A 16451-nucleotide genomic window follows, 5' to 3' on the forward strand; every position below is an offset into this window, starting at 1 on the left:
TAAACTACACTTGAATGCTTGATCTAGCTCCACAACTGAAGAGGAATAAGTCAAAAAGAAATAAGTAACCAAAATCAAGTCAGTATCTGGTGTAGAAAAAAAAAGAATTGGCGGTCTGTTTGTTTTTTTCTTCCTTCTGTTTTGTTTATTTATTCATCTCTCTTACTTTTTAAGTATGAAAAATAGCTTCAGGTTTACTCTGATTTATCTTTTGAAAAGGATTTTAGATATTATTCAATAATGTTTAACTCACTACCCTTTGACTCTAGATATAAATGCAGGTATTACTACTTCAATTGGAATTTAATCCTTTTCAGTCTTATTGGTGGTGACACATTGGCATCTACATCAGCAATGTTTGGAAACAAGACCACTTCCAACTAAACTCCTGTTCTGTCTTTGCAAGTAATGTTGTGAGGAGATGCGATTCCCGGCTGGTTATCTAGGTGTTGCCTCTTTACTCCTGGCTGACACAAAGATCCTCTTGTTGAAAGGACACAAAGCGGGCTCTATCTGATGCCTCTTTGCTAACACCCAAGGTGATTAGAGGAAGATGGCCAGCAGGATAAAGCAAGCTCTTGGCCAATGCGGCTTCTAACTCTGCTTACATAACCTCCTTGGAAGGAAAGGAAATCCTAGAGACTAGAGGTTTGTTCATGATAAGGTCTTTTGAATTTTTAGATTGTAGCTGTTATCGCTGATTGATAAAAAGCCAAACAGTGAGGCCCTACGTCTGCTACAAAGGTGTGTGGTTATATATTTACGTATGTCTACATACTTCGTCTGCCTTGTAAAGTGGGATAAGTAAACTAAGACATATATCATGCTGTCTGCTTTGTAGTTTTGTTTTGTTTTGGATGAAAATCATTGTTCCCCCAACCTTCATAGCTGATCTTCCATCTTGCATTAACAAAAGAAGCCCCTTTGTGGGGGCAGCAGTAAAAAGACTCCTCAGAGAAAGGTTATGCCAGGCCGAAATCAGATCAGGTAGAGGCTTATTGTTTCGCCAGAGGAGATGCCTTGGGTGAATTGAAAGAGGGAGATGGATTATAAAGGAAGTGTGCTCTGTGCTGACTCGCCCTTTGTGCTCACAGCCTGCACTTCACTGTCGGCTGTAGCCTGGTGACTGTCTGGTCATTCCAGTTTATCCCCATGTGCCTGTGTGCTGAATACACTGCATGAGCAAGTGATAAATGCTACCATTGTGATGCCTGTTCCAGAGAAGAGCAAACACACAGCTTTCTTTTATTTTAGTTTGTCTTTGAGTTATATGGAGAAGGATCTCTGCTGGCTGACAAAATTATATTAATAATGCTATATTTATTCTCAGTAAGCATGCAGACTAGAAATTACTTTCTTTGTGAGAGTAAGATGAGAAGATCTTTACTACTATTAAATCTATCTTTTAAATTTGAAACTGAAGCTCCAGTATCATCATCGTAACTGAGTAAACATTTGAATCTGTTTTTCAGACATCTGTTTTAACTATTTTATATAAACCACAGGAGTTTACTGTTTCAGTGAGATCAGTTGACATTTTCTGTGACAACAAAACTGGACTCCAAACAAGCTAAACAACAGTAACTGCAGTTTGTTACAGAGAAACTGTGATCTCAATCTGTTTACAGGTTCTACAGAAGAATGTGGAAACTGCACAATGGGTAGTGATCTGATTTCCATTTGTTGTACATTTGTTGTCTAAACTGGGCTGACTAATTATGCATCAGCAGGGACTGATGTATACATGTGAAACACTCCATGTGGGCCACAGAAACAAGGTGAAACATTATCTACACCAATGACGTACCAACTTTCTTCTGTAATGGTCCAGTGATGATTTACTGATCTCTTTAAATAGAAATCTGGTAAATGTACAGTTAACAAACAATCAAACCTAACTAACGCGCTGTTTTTAAAGTCTGGTGTGTTTATATTTCCTGACTGCCTGAAAACATCAATAAGCATTCAAAAAATGGTTTTCTCCTCCTCTTGAGGAAAGACTTGACAAAGCTTGACTTTTAATTTTACAAATCAACATGATAATAATGTTATTTCAACAAAGTCCATGCTGTGTTATTTGCAAGTATATCACTAGAAAATGTTTTGGTTTTCATCCGTCATGTTGTATCAAGCAGAATTGCACACTCACTGTTTTCCCCTCGTTGGACATTTAGAGCTTTTGTTTGAAATTGGAGAAAACTGCAGTTTGGTGCTTTGTATTGGCGAGCCTTTGATGGCTGTGAGCGTGTCAGTTTGCCTCTGTGCTGAAGTATGTAAGAGCTAAACCAGATGGGGATATCGTGGATACACCACTATCTCCACTTTGTAAAACAAGCTAACACGCTCTACTGAGGGAGGAAAATGAAAAAATAAAATAAAATAAAATATTCCTGCCTGACACTCCTTGTCATCCCCGTCTTTCCTTGTTCCCTGCCCATATCAACTTGAGTGACAGAGAGGAAAAAGGGTAGGAGGCAAGTTTATTTTTGGAAAGTATTTGTTTGAAACATGTCTGTAATGCAGAATGTGTTCACTGAAATCACTGGATAGCAGTTGCACAATAACCCAAAACACTTTACCTTCTTTCCAGTAACATTTCATGAGCTATCCACAGCTCAAAGTATTTCCCATCTGTTTTTCAGAATGCAGTATTGTCTAAGGCCGATGCAGTGTGGGAGGTCTCCGTGGCATTTTCAAAGCTGCAGAAAGAACTTCCCTCAAGCACACACAAACCCAAACTCACACATTTTCTATACCCAAAAGGCAAATCCTGGAGCTGCCAAGACAAATAGCCTCCTGGCAGCTTGCATGGAAAACCCTCTCCATGTCAGACTGTGAAGATGTGGGCATTTTAAGTAGCTGCATTTCCCCCTCTAAAGATCCAAGAGGAACTTTGTGTGAGAGTTTTTCTCTATCGCGAAGGCTTGACCATATATTTTCTCTGCTTTTCAAAAAAATGGAAAAAGTGAGTAAATATCTTCCCATGCATCCGAGGAAAAGAGCATAAAACGCCTGTAGAGGCTTTTAATGCAAGAAAAGTGAAATGTGTCTGAAGTGAGTAAAAAGGGAGCTTTAGGGTCTGCCAGTATCAGAAGAAGCAGATGCACTTTTGTTGATGGTACACTTAAAACTGCTTACATAATCTTTGTTGATCGAAGACTGCAGCCTGAGGTGGTGCACTTTAACTCCAGTTTATGAACCTTTCAAATCATACAAACAGATAGATTGTTACTTTGGCTGTCTTAGCAAGATAGTTGGATATATCTGTGCATGCATTTTATATTTTCTGTATGTGCCACCAAAACGCTCTCTGTCCCTGAGTGGCTTTTGCTTTAATGTAATTTTATCCAGTGAAAGGGGATGATGTTTTGGAGAAATGTCAGACAGAAGCTGGTGGGACTAACTACATACAGCTGCTCCATGATTCCCTTTTTCTTAAGAGAGTTGCACAGAAGAGCTCATCACAAGTGCAGCGCTTCTCTACAGGGGGGATCTAAACACAGCCTCTCTGATTTAAGAGCTGGAACGGAGAAGTCGCCAGCCTCCCACCAGAGCTGGCAGGGTTGGTTGGCTGCCTGGTCGCTCTTTAAAGGAGGGGAAGAGGGAGGGGGTGAGTGGAGACGGAAAGACGCTGCCAAAAGACCAAAAGGCCACTAACTGCTGCAACAGCAAACACCAGAATAAGACAAGACTGGGTGGATTTGTTTGTCAGCTAGCAGAAAGAACAAATTTGAATTTAAAAACTCCAGCGCACCACTTATTACACCAGCATGGCTAATTGATTTCCAAGAACAAAACCAAACATTGCAAAAAACCAGTAACAATAAAGCACCTCAAATTTCATTTGAATCTCCACCCACATAGCTGAGAAGATGAACACACTTTATTTTTAAGACAAAATTGATCATGAGATAAAAAAGGGGGAAAACAGCCCTTTAAAAAAACTTTAAAAAGATGGGAAGATCCAAAACCCTGTAAAAGTAAACGTATTGAACCTTGAACTACTTGAAGGGCATGCTGTGTCTCTGTTTGTAGCTCTTACCCAACCCTTACTCAACTCATTTGTTTTGCAAAATATATTTTGCAAGAGACTTCACTGCTATAGTATTGTCAAAGAGACAGTGCTTTCTACTGTACAACAGTGTTGTTCCCAGGCAGGCTGGAGACATGGCAGTTATGCTGTGTTGTCAAAAGTATGGTCAGGGTTAAGGTAACAAGAGCATTTGGTCATTTTTAAGGCTCACATGTCATGACTTTTGCTGTGAGTCACTGAGGACTTTTTTATATTTAATGTAGACTTCTGTCTTTACCCAACTTAATGTCTGAGGGAACCATAGTCCACATCTTCGCATTTCCTATAAACTTTGCCTACTCAGCGACACTGGCTGAGAGTAAAACTTTTAGCATTGTTGACTCTATAGTCGGACATGTAAAGCTGGCAAAATCAGCAGATGAAGTAAGGTCAGATTTAAAAGTATTGGCACAGGAAAAACATAGATTCAATAAGATTCTTATTCATGTTGGCACTAAATCACTCCACAACACATCCATTAAAAGTCACTAAAATCATCGGGGAGCATGTGGGCCTTTGCAAGATTGATGTCAGAATCTTTAGTGTTCTCCAGACCCAGTCAGACCAGTTTTGAGATATTATGCTGTATGCATGTGTGCTGATTTGGCCATCCATTCATTTTCTTCTGTTTATCCAGGGTCGGGATCGTGGTGGCAGCAAACTATGCAAGTCAACCCAAACATCTCTCTTGCCAGCAACATTTTCCAACTCCTCCTGGGGGATTTCAAGGCATTCCCAAGCCAGATGAGATACAGTATATAATTCCACCAGTGAGTTCTGGGTCTACCCTGGGGTCTCCTTCCAGTAGGACAGGCCCGGAAGACCTCCACAACAGCGACCAGGGGGCATCCGGATCAGAAGCCAGAACCACCTCAACTGGCTCCATTCGATGCAAAAGCGGCTCTACTTTGAGATCCTTCTGGATGTCCGAGCTGCTGCTGTGCTGATTTTTATAACGTCATTTTCCATGCTTATTTACTTTCTGGCCCACTGACCTGTCAGTGTCCTTGCAAAAGACCCTACCGCATAAGAACCAAGAAGATAAAGATCTCCAACGTACACTGGAGTGGTTCCTGTGTGTAAGATGAAACTAAGTTATAGTGGTGACACTGTGGAAATGATCTGGGGAAAAAGGAGTTTACATTTGCTGCTCCCTTTGCCTGAAATAATTTACAGAAAGACCTGAAATGTATGAGCTGGCCTCATTGGATGCTTTTAAGAGGAACTTTAATGACTTGGAGGCAGATGCATCTTGCCGCAGTTGCTTCAATTGATGTGTTTTGATTGTCGTTGACCTTATCTGCTGTTTTACTCTCTGTCAGTCAGTATCTGTATTCATGTGTTTGACATTTTATTTGTATGTTTTCTCATTGTTTGTAACTTTGTGAGGTAACTGTAGGGGCGACGATCTAAATCAGGAACCAACAAATCTGACACCTATCATACCAAATGAAATCGATTTTTGTGCTTCATTTTGGTACCTCGTTGTCCCAAGTTGTTCCCCGCTCTCAAAATGAAAGGGCATAAAATTAAACTCAAACTTTTTAAACTTTAAACTCTTTTTTTTTTTTTTTTTTTTTTTGTTTTGTTTATTGGTTTGACACTGATTTGTCACTGTTTTTTTTCTAAAAAAACACTGCAGTCTCCTGGCTTATTTTCTCTTATTTCTACCAAAAAAACATTGCATTACGCACAATATTAAGCAGCTTTCACAAACTAAGACTGTTTAGCAAGGCCGCCCATAAGGGGGGATGAAAGGGAGAGCTTTCTGGGGCCCGGCCAAACTGGGGGCCCATGGAGGTCTGTAAAATCATGTTAAAGTTAGGCTGTGGTATCCATATTTTATTTTAACCACTCTTAACAAAGCAATGAACAATGGCTTTTTATTTATCCATGCTGTAGTACAATAAAACTTTTTCAAAATGTAGACCTCTTCATAAAACAGAATGACCTTTTTTTTGGTGATGTCAACAGTGTGGATGGGCACTCTGAACTAAACCACTGGGAAACTAATGTCAGACTTTAAAGCTAGGCCATTATGTGCACGAATGTCAGGATGCCAAAAAATAAAGTAAAAAAAAAAATATGAGCAAAAATTGGTAAAATATGGTAGAAATTCACAGATATGGTAAAAAAGGATCAACATTGGGTCAAAAGAGGCAAAACTGGGTGAAACCTGGCAAAAAGAAATGGTTAAAAGGGTCATAAACGAATAAAAGGTGCAAAATAAGGTGAAATTTTTCAAAATGGGTTAAAGACAGGCAATAATGGACAGAAAGTAAGAAAAACTGGTAAAATGGGCAGATAAAGAGGCACAAAAATGGTTGAAGTGGAAAAATGGATGTCAAATATTGGCAAAAGTGGGTCTAAAGTGGCAGATATGGGCAGAAAAGCGGTGAAAAGGTAAAAACTTTGCACAAATAAAAGTTTCCAGTATCAGAGCTAATAAAAGCTTGGCACACTTGTCACCTGAACCAAAATGAGGTAACTGTTAGAAAGGATGCCAGCTATTACTACTGATCCAACACATGCATTGATATCATCAATAAATCAAATCTGGGGCGGGCCCATTCACTGAGTTTTTCAGGGGCACAGCCAACTCTTTGGGCAGACCTGCTGTTAAGCTGTGCTTTTTTTGCAACCAGTGCAAGTGACTTTGTAGCCAATGTGGAGTGAAGTTAGAAGTAGAGTAAAGCAGGTTATTTCCATTTGAGAAGTGGCAGCAGAGGATTTAAAAGTAACACATAAAAGTTTAATGTGAAAACAGAGCTTCATTAAATTGAACAGGCCTCTTGCAAATTAATTACAGCACAATGACAGAAATATGAGTGCAGGAGAGTTGTGTGAAGCTAAAGTTGGTTTGCTGTGATGTTTAGTTTAAGCATTAGAATTAAATGATATATTTCCCTCTAGCTAGGTAAAACCTTCTCTAAATAACATGAGTAAATCTGACTGTATTCACTGTTAAGTCTACAAAACTTCTCATCACCTCTGAAGAAAAAACTTAACAGATGCAACTATTTGCTGACTCTTGGCAGAGCGTTGAAGGGCATTGAGGAAAATGTCATTATGTAAAATAAGCTGCAATGAAAGCTTTATCCTCTGTTTGCCCAAGAACCTGTTCAACAACAAACAAGGGAAGACTGTGCCGTTGTTCAGCTCTTCCTCTTTCCTCCATCTACCATCTTTGTATCTGCTGCCCCTCCTCTCTCAGTATATATCGTTCTTTTAATTATCCTACACTGGTTCCTCTGGGAAAAGGCGTATGTCAGCGTTTTGGGCCTATCTCTGCAGTGACCCGCCTCTTATTCTTTCCACCTGACTGAATCTCATTTTATTTGAGAAATGTGAAGAATCTGAGAGACTGGTTACATTGTGGCCACATTGTATCAAAAATTTTCCTTCAGTGTGAGCTTTAAACAATTTTTTAAAGTCTTTTGTGAGTGTATGCATGAGTTTGTGTTTAAATACAATGTGTCTGCTTCACCAGTTTTGAATGGGGAGGGAGGACGACACACGTCAGCTGCAGACAGAGACAGATGCTGCTGACACGTCTGAGGATCTCGCTCTATTGTATTATTCATCCTCAGTGTCACAACTCATCTGAGGTGGTTGACTGGACACGCTGCAGCAGAAGGGGTCATCTCAGACTCACAAATACACCCATGTGGGTTTTAAAATTCTGTCTGTTGTATCTTTGTGTAAGTATGCTTGCCAGAGGGCGGGTTAACATCTGCCACACTCGGAGGATGATGCTTTTGAAGTTTTTTCCTCTTTTCCAGCAGAAAGCAGCTTCTGATTGGGGAAGCAGGGAGGTTTTGAAGTGTTGTGTATATGTGTGAATGTGCGTGTGCATACAGTACATGTGTCACCTCAGGCAACATATCAACCCCCACACATGCTACCCCAGCCTCTAAAACCCCCTCCTCCAGCCTTCCGCCGACTCAACTGGGAATTAATCTTTCAATGTTTTATTAATGAGAGTCAAAGGAAGTGTCAATTATGTTAAGAAAAATCTCAACAAAGGGATTTTCTGCGCCTTCAAACAAAGAGGAAGATAAATGTATCTTTTTTTTGTGTACCACTGAAATCCAAGTATGCCAGGCCTGTGTGGAATGTCCCTCTCTGCCCAGTCGTCGCTCATCATCCGTTCAGTCAGTGGATGAAGCCTTTGTGTTCTTTTCCTGTGAATGGAGCTGTCCTCGTGTTGACTTTGTGACGTGACAGGAGATCACAATGCCTATTATATCTGGCCGCATATTTTAGATAGCCATCCCACCTCTGTTTGTAAGGAAGAGAATAACATGGGAGGGGAGAGGCATCTTAAAAATGCCATTTGTTTGAGAGGCACGCAGATACGCATGAACAAAGCATGAGATGTTGGAAGAAGGTGATGGATTTTGTAACAATGTAATAAAGGAAATACTCCAAATGCTTCTGAAATACATGTAAAGGGACATTTTCAGGATTATATACTTTGAAATCAAATTAAATTGCACTATCAGTTTGTTTATTTCTTTAAACTATTTCATTTTTCATTGTAGACTGCAGTTTTAATAGACAAACCATATAAACCCTAAAAACGAAAAAGACTTAAATGTCCAAAAAATGTCATTCCAGTTTGTCTCGGCAGTTTTTAGTACAGATGTTTATTATGGCCTCTCTAAAGATTTAAAAGATGAAGAGGATCTGTTTATTTTTGAGAAAAAATTATGAAATTTTTGAGTTCATCAGATTTACAAGAATCCATTTTTTTGTTTTAATTTAAGAGAAAAAACTTGACATTCTTAAGTTTAGTAACAAATATAACTTTATAAACCTGACAATTTCAACTTTATGAAGTCATAAAAAAGAACAGACAAAGTCATAAAATTAGAAGAATTAAAACTGAAATCCATCATCTTTCAGGTGCTGTCAGTGTGCTATTTTCTTCTGATAGCTCCAGTTTACAATGATGTATCTTCAGAGAGTTAATTTGGATTTCAACTGCAGTGCTTGTGCAAAGCAAACAATTTCATCTGGTTTGATTCCCTTTCACACAATGGGCTATTTTCAACTATAATCTCAAACGTTTTGGTTATATTAAATTTAGGTCTTTTAAACTTGAACATTTTGTAAATTTTGCTCGCAAATGTATGGATCTCTCTCTCTCTCTTTCACTCTCGCTCTCTTTTTTTGTTGGTGGCTCTATTTAAGGGTCAACTAAAAATGTTTTTCAGGGCCGATACTGATTATTAGTTATTCATGTGACTGATAACAGATACTTGGAACCAATATGTAGTTATTATGATTTACAAACTACACTGAATGTGGCAGAAATAAAATTGCATAACCAAAAAAAACAAAGGAAAACAAACGATTTACCCTAGCTCTGTCAGCAGAGGAGACAGCACAAGCAAGACAGTAGCAGCAGGTAAACAAGATGCCATTCCACATGCAGTGGCACTCAGCTCAAAAGTTGATTGGTCGGTACTCGTTTGACATCTAGCCAATCAGATCGCGTTGCATGCAGATTAGATTGTGGAGAGGAAAAATAGAAGGTGCACCTTGCAATGCAGTCAAAGTAGCACAATTTCTGATAAATTAATTATTGGTAAAATAAAGTGCCGATACTGATAATTGGCAAAAGGCCAAATATCAGTCTCAACAATGGGCCAGGCCAATAATCGGTCTACCCCTGATACACCGTTGTAGTTTAGCTTATTGTATATAAAGTATTGTTACATCTCATAATCATGTGCTGAGCACATTATAGCATGATCTACCAAAAGGATAAAACAGCTGCGCATCAATTATCATTGTGGTCCCCAGATAGGGACCCAAAACAGACTGAAATACCTTGGTGTCATTAAATCTGTTGATAACCTGTTCAGGAGAAGCCACCTAGCCAGCTCGTTTCGACATTTCCTAAAGATGATTTTCTCTTTTGATCAGCACAATTTTACTCCCTGTTGTAAGAGGTACAGTAGTTACAGCCATTGACACACTTTTCACAACAGGCTGGAATAAACTGGGAATTACAGTCTGCATACATAATAGTAGACACTTAATGAAATCTTCTGTCAGTTATGATGTTAATACATGTGACAGTAGCTTACCAAAAGTCTTTAACCATCTCACACTGACATGGCATGTGACTCAACATTCCCTGGTCTTCAGAACATCTCCACCAGCCACCATTTCCTCTACGCCCCAACCAGGACAGTCTTGAACGCATCTAATGATACCACGAAAAAAACAGGTTTGAATGTGTTTCAAGAGATAGTGCAAAAAAAACAGAAAACACATTCTTCTCAAAAACTTAAACTGGCTGTAGTTTGTAGAGCACAGTTTGAAGTTTAGGGGATGAGGATGAAAAAAGAAAGAAATTAAGCTGAGGTAGGTCCATTGATTCTGCTTTAAACTGTGCACTACCACACTCTTACAATGCATTTTATTCCAGACGTAAACAACGGTGGATGCATAGCATTGCTAAAACCTCATAGAAACATTGAGGTTAAGCACTTATTTGATCTAGAAAGTGGAGATGAAGTTGTACATAGACTGTGTCAGGTTTTACTCACATATGTCCAAGGCACTGAGTGAAGAAATTCAGCACAAGACTGTGGATGTTAACCTGCCAGCAGGACTGAGGGCAGGCAATGCTAGCACTGTTAACGACCTGATTTGAGGCTTGCTGCAGCCAGTTATTTGGAAAAATAATTGGTTGTGATGAACAGCGTTATTGCACATCACGTTTTTCTCATATCATGCAGGCATACTCCTGATCATACAGGAGACATGAGACAACCCCAGCTTTCACTCTGATGGTTACACTGTCTGTGTCTCGCACATTGTTTACTTCTGACTTGTAGCATACCCAGTCAGCTCAAAAAACCTCAGAGCTGCTGCCAACTCAGATGCCAACAGAGAAAAAGAGTGAGAGAAATGGAGACAGAAAGATTTATAGAAACATTTAACACCACAACCAGTGTAGACACAGAGACGGCGAGGAAATACAGTGTTAAGAAATGATTCATTTCTGCAGATTAGACAGGCTCCCTTAGTCTTTTCTGTTTCTTTTGCCAGCAAACTCAATCTAAGAGAGAGAAAGGTTGAGAGATGAAGACTGATGTTCATTGGCAGATTTACAGCAAGGACTTATGTAATTGTGACGAAAGAGAGTCTCTGCCAACTCAACTGTTTTTAAGAAGTGGCACTGGCTTTTTCATTTTAAATACAAAAAACACAGGCATGTGAACATGAAGATGCAGATGGTCAGTACAGGCAACACATCCAACTGTCAGTATACAAATACTGAGGTTCTTTTGATACAGTGTTTCAAGGGAAGCTATAAAGTCTGTTTTTCTGCCGATCTATCTCATCAGATCTCTTTCTGCCAGGGGCCACATATTGATCTGCCCCTCAGCAGCACTAAGCCGGCCTGTAGTAGCGTCGCCTGGAGCCCCCCTGGGGAACACGTGAGGAGTTCAATTCTGGCCTCATCACGCCGCCTTTTTTTGTCCTCTTTCAGAGAAGGCAGAGGCCCCAGCTGGAGGTCTCAGGCCAGCAGACACACGCCAATATTTGGGTGGAGAGGCTGGGTGCAACGTCCCCATCCGTTCCACCTCACTGCCTCCTTTCTTATGGGTTAACAAGAAGCTGTAACTGCTCTTCAGCCGACCTCGATCACACTCGCTCAGAGATACATGCATATTCAACATTAATTCACACACAAAGACAACGCATACACACCGACAGAGACCCCACATATCATTTGATAAAGCTTGTTATGGCAGGTTGTCCTCCTCCTGCCCCTTCACTCCCCTTTCTTTTTTGTTTTGGCAACCTCTGAGATTCTTTTGTGTCCTGCCGACTTTCAAATGTCTATTTATTCACCGTGCTTTAATTGTCTTGTCGGCGAGGTCTATTTGAAATTGCTCAGTTTGCACATTTTGCATCACAATAGGAGCCATTGAGCGGTCAGCTCATCTGTCTGTACAGTGCCAGCTTCACCCTATTCAGAGAGGACTGTTTCATCTTTTTTATGCACGTCTGCATTGTCTTTAAAAATCCATAAATTAACCTCTGATGAAGCCCTGTGCTGTTACTGGCACAAACATGTCCACATGCTTGACTGGACATAGCCTGTTACAGGCATGATGTCATGCCTGCAGAGAGGGAGTTTTTGAAGCCGCCACTTGTTTACATCCAATTAACAGCTAGCTTTGAAGTTTTTTCAGTTGGTTTAGAAGGATTTAACAATGCCGATTCATTATGTCACTGAAGTGTCTTTTAGAGGGCATCTGCTGGAGATTTTATGTAATTTTTGTACTTCAAATCTTTAATTTATCAGCCAACTTATAATGGTTTCTGTTTATCCACTTTGTTGACATTCAGAACATTTTCTTTTACTATTACACGATGTTACAGTGCTCAGCATACCTGAGGAACTGTTCATTTGATATTCAAATTACTTAGATTTTAACTTTCAAAAGACTTGCAAAACATTTTGCCAGCTGCATCTCTCTAGCAGCACATTTTTCCTGCTACCTCCATCCACCTCACCTGTCTGACTCAAATATACATTCACGCAAAAACACGTGCTTCTATGTACATGTTCATCCATCAGTCCTGCTCAAACATCCTCAAGGTAGCACATCCCGTCTCCACTCAAGCATTAACAGCAAGAGGAAACAAAGGTGAGTGGTGAGGAAAGAGGAACTGAAGGAGGATTAAAAGTGAGTTTCCAAAGGAGAAAATGTTTTTTGATTCTGCCAATGTTGAAATTTATTTTGAAAACTCCCATAAAAAGCAAGTGTATGTCCTTCAGAGCCATCAGTAGTAACTGTAATGGACAAGGTAAAAGGCTATAGGTAACCACACTTGCACTACCATATAGTTATCTCTATATCTAGTTACTTCATATACTAAACACACTCTTAGTAATATATCACTCTGTGTGTACTTTTTGTTTTGGTCAGCTGGTCTAAATATCCCCCCTTAATTCTCATTCTGTCAGGTGTGTGAGCTGAGTTCACATCTGGCTCTGTTGCCGTTATTTTAAGTACTTTAGCATTTCTTTGTTTTAGTTATTCAACCTAAAGATATAGGGGAAAAAGCAGGACAAGTTTTCAGCGTTTATACCATATATTATGTCATAGGTACACATTTTTTCCTTCCTTGCCTTTTTACCTTGTTTGTAGACCCATCATCAATCTTCATTTTATTTGCAAAATACTGGAAAAAGTTGTTTACATTTAACTGGACAATTATCGTTCAGATCACAGCATATGCCACCATTCTGCTTGAGAACAATTCATTATACTGACATGACACTGGTATGAGAAATGCATGACCTTAGGATTAACAGAGACCATCAGAAAACTATAATTTTAGTGTGGCTTGATCTTACAGCCTCCTTTGAAAATATGGATCATGAAATCTTGATTCAAAGTCTTCACAGTTCAGTTGGTCAGTCTTGTCTGGCTCTTAACAGATAATTGTCCCATGTAAAAGACAGGAAGTTTTACATTTCTTGAGGAAATTTTTAATCTGAAGGAAGAAAACTTCTATCTGGTGCTCCACAAGGATCAGTCTTTGGACTACAGCTTTTTAACTTAGACATGCTGTCACTAAGTACAATAACAAAGACACATATATCATACATGTATATCCATTCATATGCTGATGACACACTGTTGTGTCTAGATGATATCTCATTTGGTGATTATCATCCAATTAAAATGTAGACTTTGTTAAAGATGTTAACGTATGGATAGTCTGTGACTTTTTAAAACCATACAGGCAAGACTTAAATACTCATTGTCCAACAAATATTCGAAGACAATTAATTCTTCTACACCTAAAATCAATGTTGATTTTTCATACTAGAAATCTTAGTAGTATTTGGATTCTGACCTGAACTTTGGAAGGCCGCAGCTCCCCCACTGCTTCCCCAGCACCTCAAACTTGTTTTCAAGCCAGATGGACCCAGACATAAGAAGAGCTCGGATGGTGGGGTCTGTGCTTCTTGTTATCTCAGATGATAATCCAGGGTTTTGAATGGAACAGTTCAAAACCTTTGGCTTGCCGCAAAGCCTGAACCATCCCAGTTATTCTAATGGACTGATCGCATGATTGGTGGCAACGGCAGAGAGACAGAGCCAGGGGAGAGTGGTTTTGTTGTTAGGGAAGCAGGAGGTATTTGATGGCAGACAAAACTCAGACTGGGATAGAGACTGGAAATCAACCCTCAGGTTCAGTTGTTTATTTGGGCCACCAGTTCTCAGCTCAGTTCAACAGAGAGATGAGTGGAGGCATAGTTTGAAAACTTCTGACACCCAGACTGCATTTTGTAAATGAAATTGGTTTAGCATGTAAACAGTAACCGACTGTAGGCACAAAGTCCGCTTTGTGTCAAAAGGTATGGGATTTAACTAACTTCATTATGTGATCTACTGAACAAGAACTCGAGTACTTAATAGTTACAAAAAAACAATGTCTCATATGGACCTGCTAGTGACCAACTATGTTTCCTGAGGTGTCCTGCTAATCAGTACTTAAAATCCTAGTTCTGACTGAAATGAGAGAATGTAACAGAGTTAATAGTTGTGCCTAAACTGTATAGATTTAAAGAAAACATCCACAATGAGCTCAAGTTAGAAAACAACTGACTTTATGGAGAAATATGTCCACAAGTTTTCTGCTGCTCTATTCTCATACAACTGTAGCCATGATGGCTTTTATTCTGACTCCACAAACATCACCTCGCTGAAGCCTTCTCTGCACACAAAAACTGAATGTGTCCACATTTCAAGTCCCCAAGTTTCATTATTAGTGGAATCATCTCAATCCAGATATCATCACAAATGCTGTGTGCTAACCAGTGCTAAAAAGGCTAACTGTTAATTTGCCTTTGTAATCATACTTCCATTGAGAGGTTATAGTGGTTCAGTCAGGACCACTTTGTCATGAAACATATGAATTGCAGTAACAAATACTTCTTTATTAGCAGTTATTAATTAGCACTTATTGCTGTTACCAGTGGAGATGCTGAGTAAGCATCCACACTATTGATATTTGTGTCGGCCATTTTGTTTTTTCCTGTATGTTTTTTGGACCCTATCTCCTCTTTCACTCTTTGAACTATACTCATCATTATAATATCATTAGTGGGGATGCTGAGTAAGCATCTACACTATTGATTTTTTCAGCTGAAATCGCATTTTTATCTAGTTTATATTTGGTGTTGTGGCTGCTCTGGGATCCCCCTGTACTTCTGCAAGCCTACGTGGAAAGCTTTAAGCAGGAACAGCACATGTTCCTGCTTTTCCTTCCTGATATGGAAAGCATAAAGCAGGGAGAGAAGCAGCAAAAACCTCCAAAGCAGAGCATATACCAGTGACAACAGAAGGACATTGATTAAGTCTGAATCTGAATGAAGGAGGAGCTGGGATGGAGGAGGGCTGCAAGGGCAGCTTGCAGAGAAAGCGACAAAGCGTAGCCAGGCAAGAGCAATTTAAATGAGGCAGCATGCAAGCAATTAGCCAAAAGAGTGCTAAGAGCAAATCAGCTGGCTGTCAGCTGATGAGGCCTTGCTGAGATCAGCTGTGCTATGAAAGCCATAGCTGGAGCTGGAGAACTTCTGTGCAACTTATTTTCTTCATTTTTATGATGTCTTTTAACATGTATTCACTTAGAAAAACCTGGAAACTGTTACACCTATAATACTGAATCAGTTGAAATACTGAAGCCTGAAACAGTGTGAGTGCTGTCTATGAATACTTGTATGCATTGAATGTTCATAATCTGATATCTCTAAAGAAACTCAAATGACCAGGATTATTGGTGCAAAAGATCGACTGAAAAAACACTCACATTTATGAATGCAAAAATCAGAAACATAAAACAAGAGCACTAAAATAGTGCAACAACAGCATCTGGTAACAGCAAACCTTACAGCATCTGAGGGTACAAATGACTAAAAGGCAATTATAACTAATAATGATTTTCATATTATTAAGACTAACAACTAGAATGGCTGCCAGAATTACCACGTATTCCTCTTGGGTTTTCCTCCTTCCAGTCTGAAAAAAGTGCCAACCAGACTTCTCCACACCCAGCACCTGGTCTGATCAGAGGTATGGAAGAGCATCAACAGACTGGCACTGAGCTGAAAAGTCCTTCAGGTTTGAGAGTTCTGTGTCTGTGCATCCTCCATCACAGAGGCAGACTCACACTTCACATACCAGATAGCTAAAGTGTGTGATATTGCTCTGACAAGAGGGGAATTAGGGAGAGGGAGAATGACCTTGTGTGAAATCCAACATCAGAAGACGATAGGTGTTCTCCAGCTAAACACCAAAACCACTTCTGACCTGGGTTTGGAAACTATTCC

This window comes from Cheilinus undulatus, linkage group 7 (assembly GCF_018320785.1).
Source record: "Cheilinus undulatus linkage group 7, ASM1832078v1, whole genome shotgun sequence".
Classification (NCBI taxonomy): domain Eukaryota; kingdom Metazoa; phylum Chordata; class Actinopteri; order Labriformes; family Labridae; genus Cheilinus; species Cheilinus undulatus.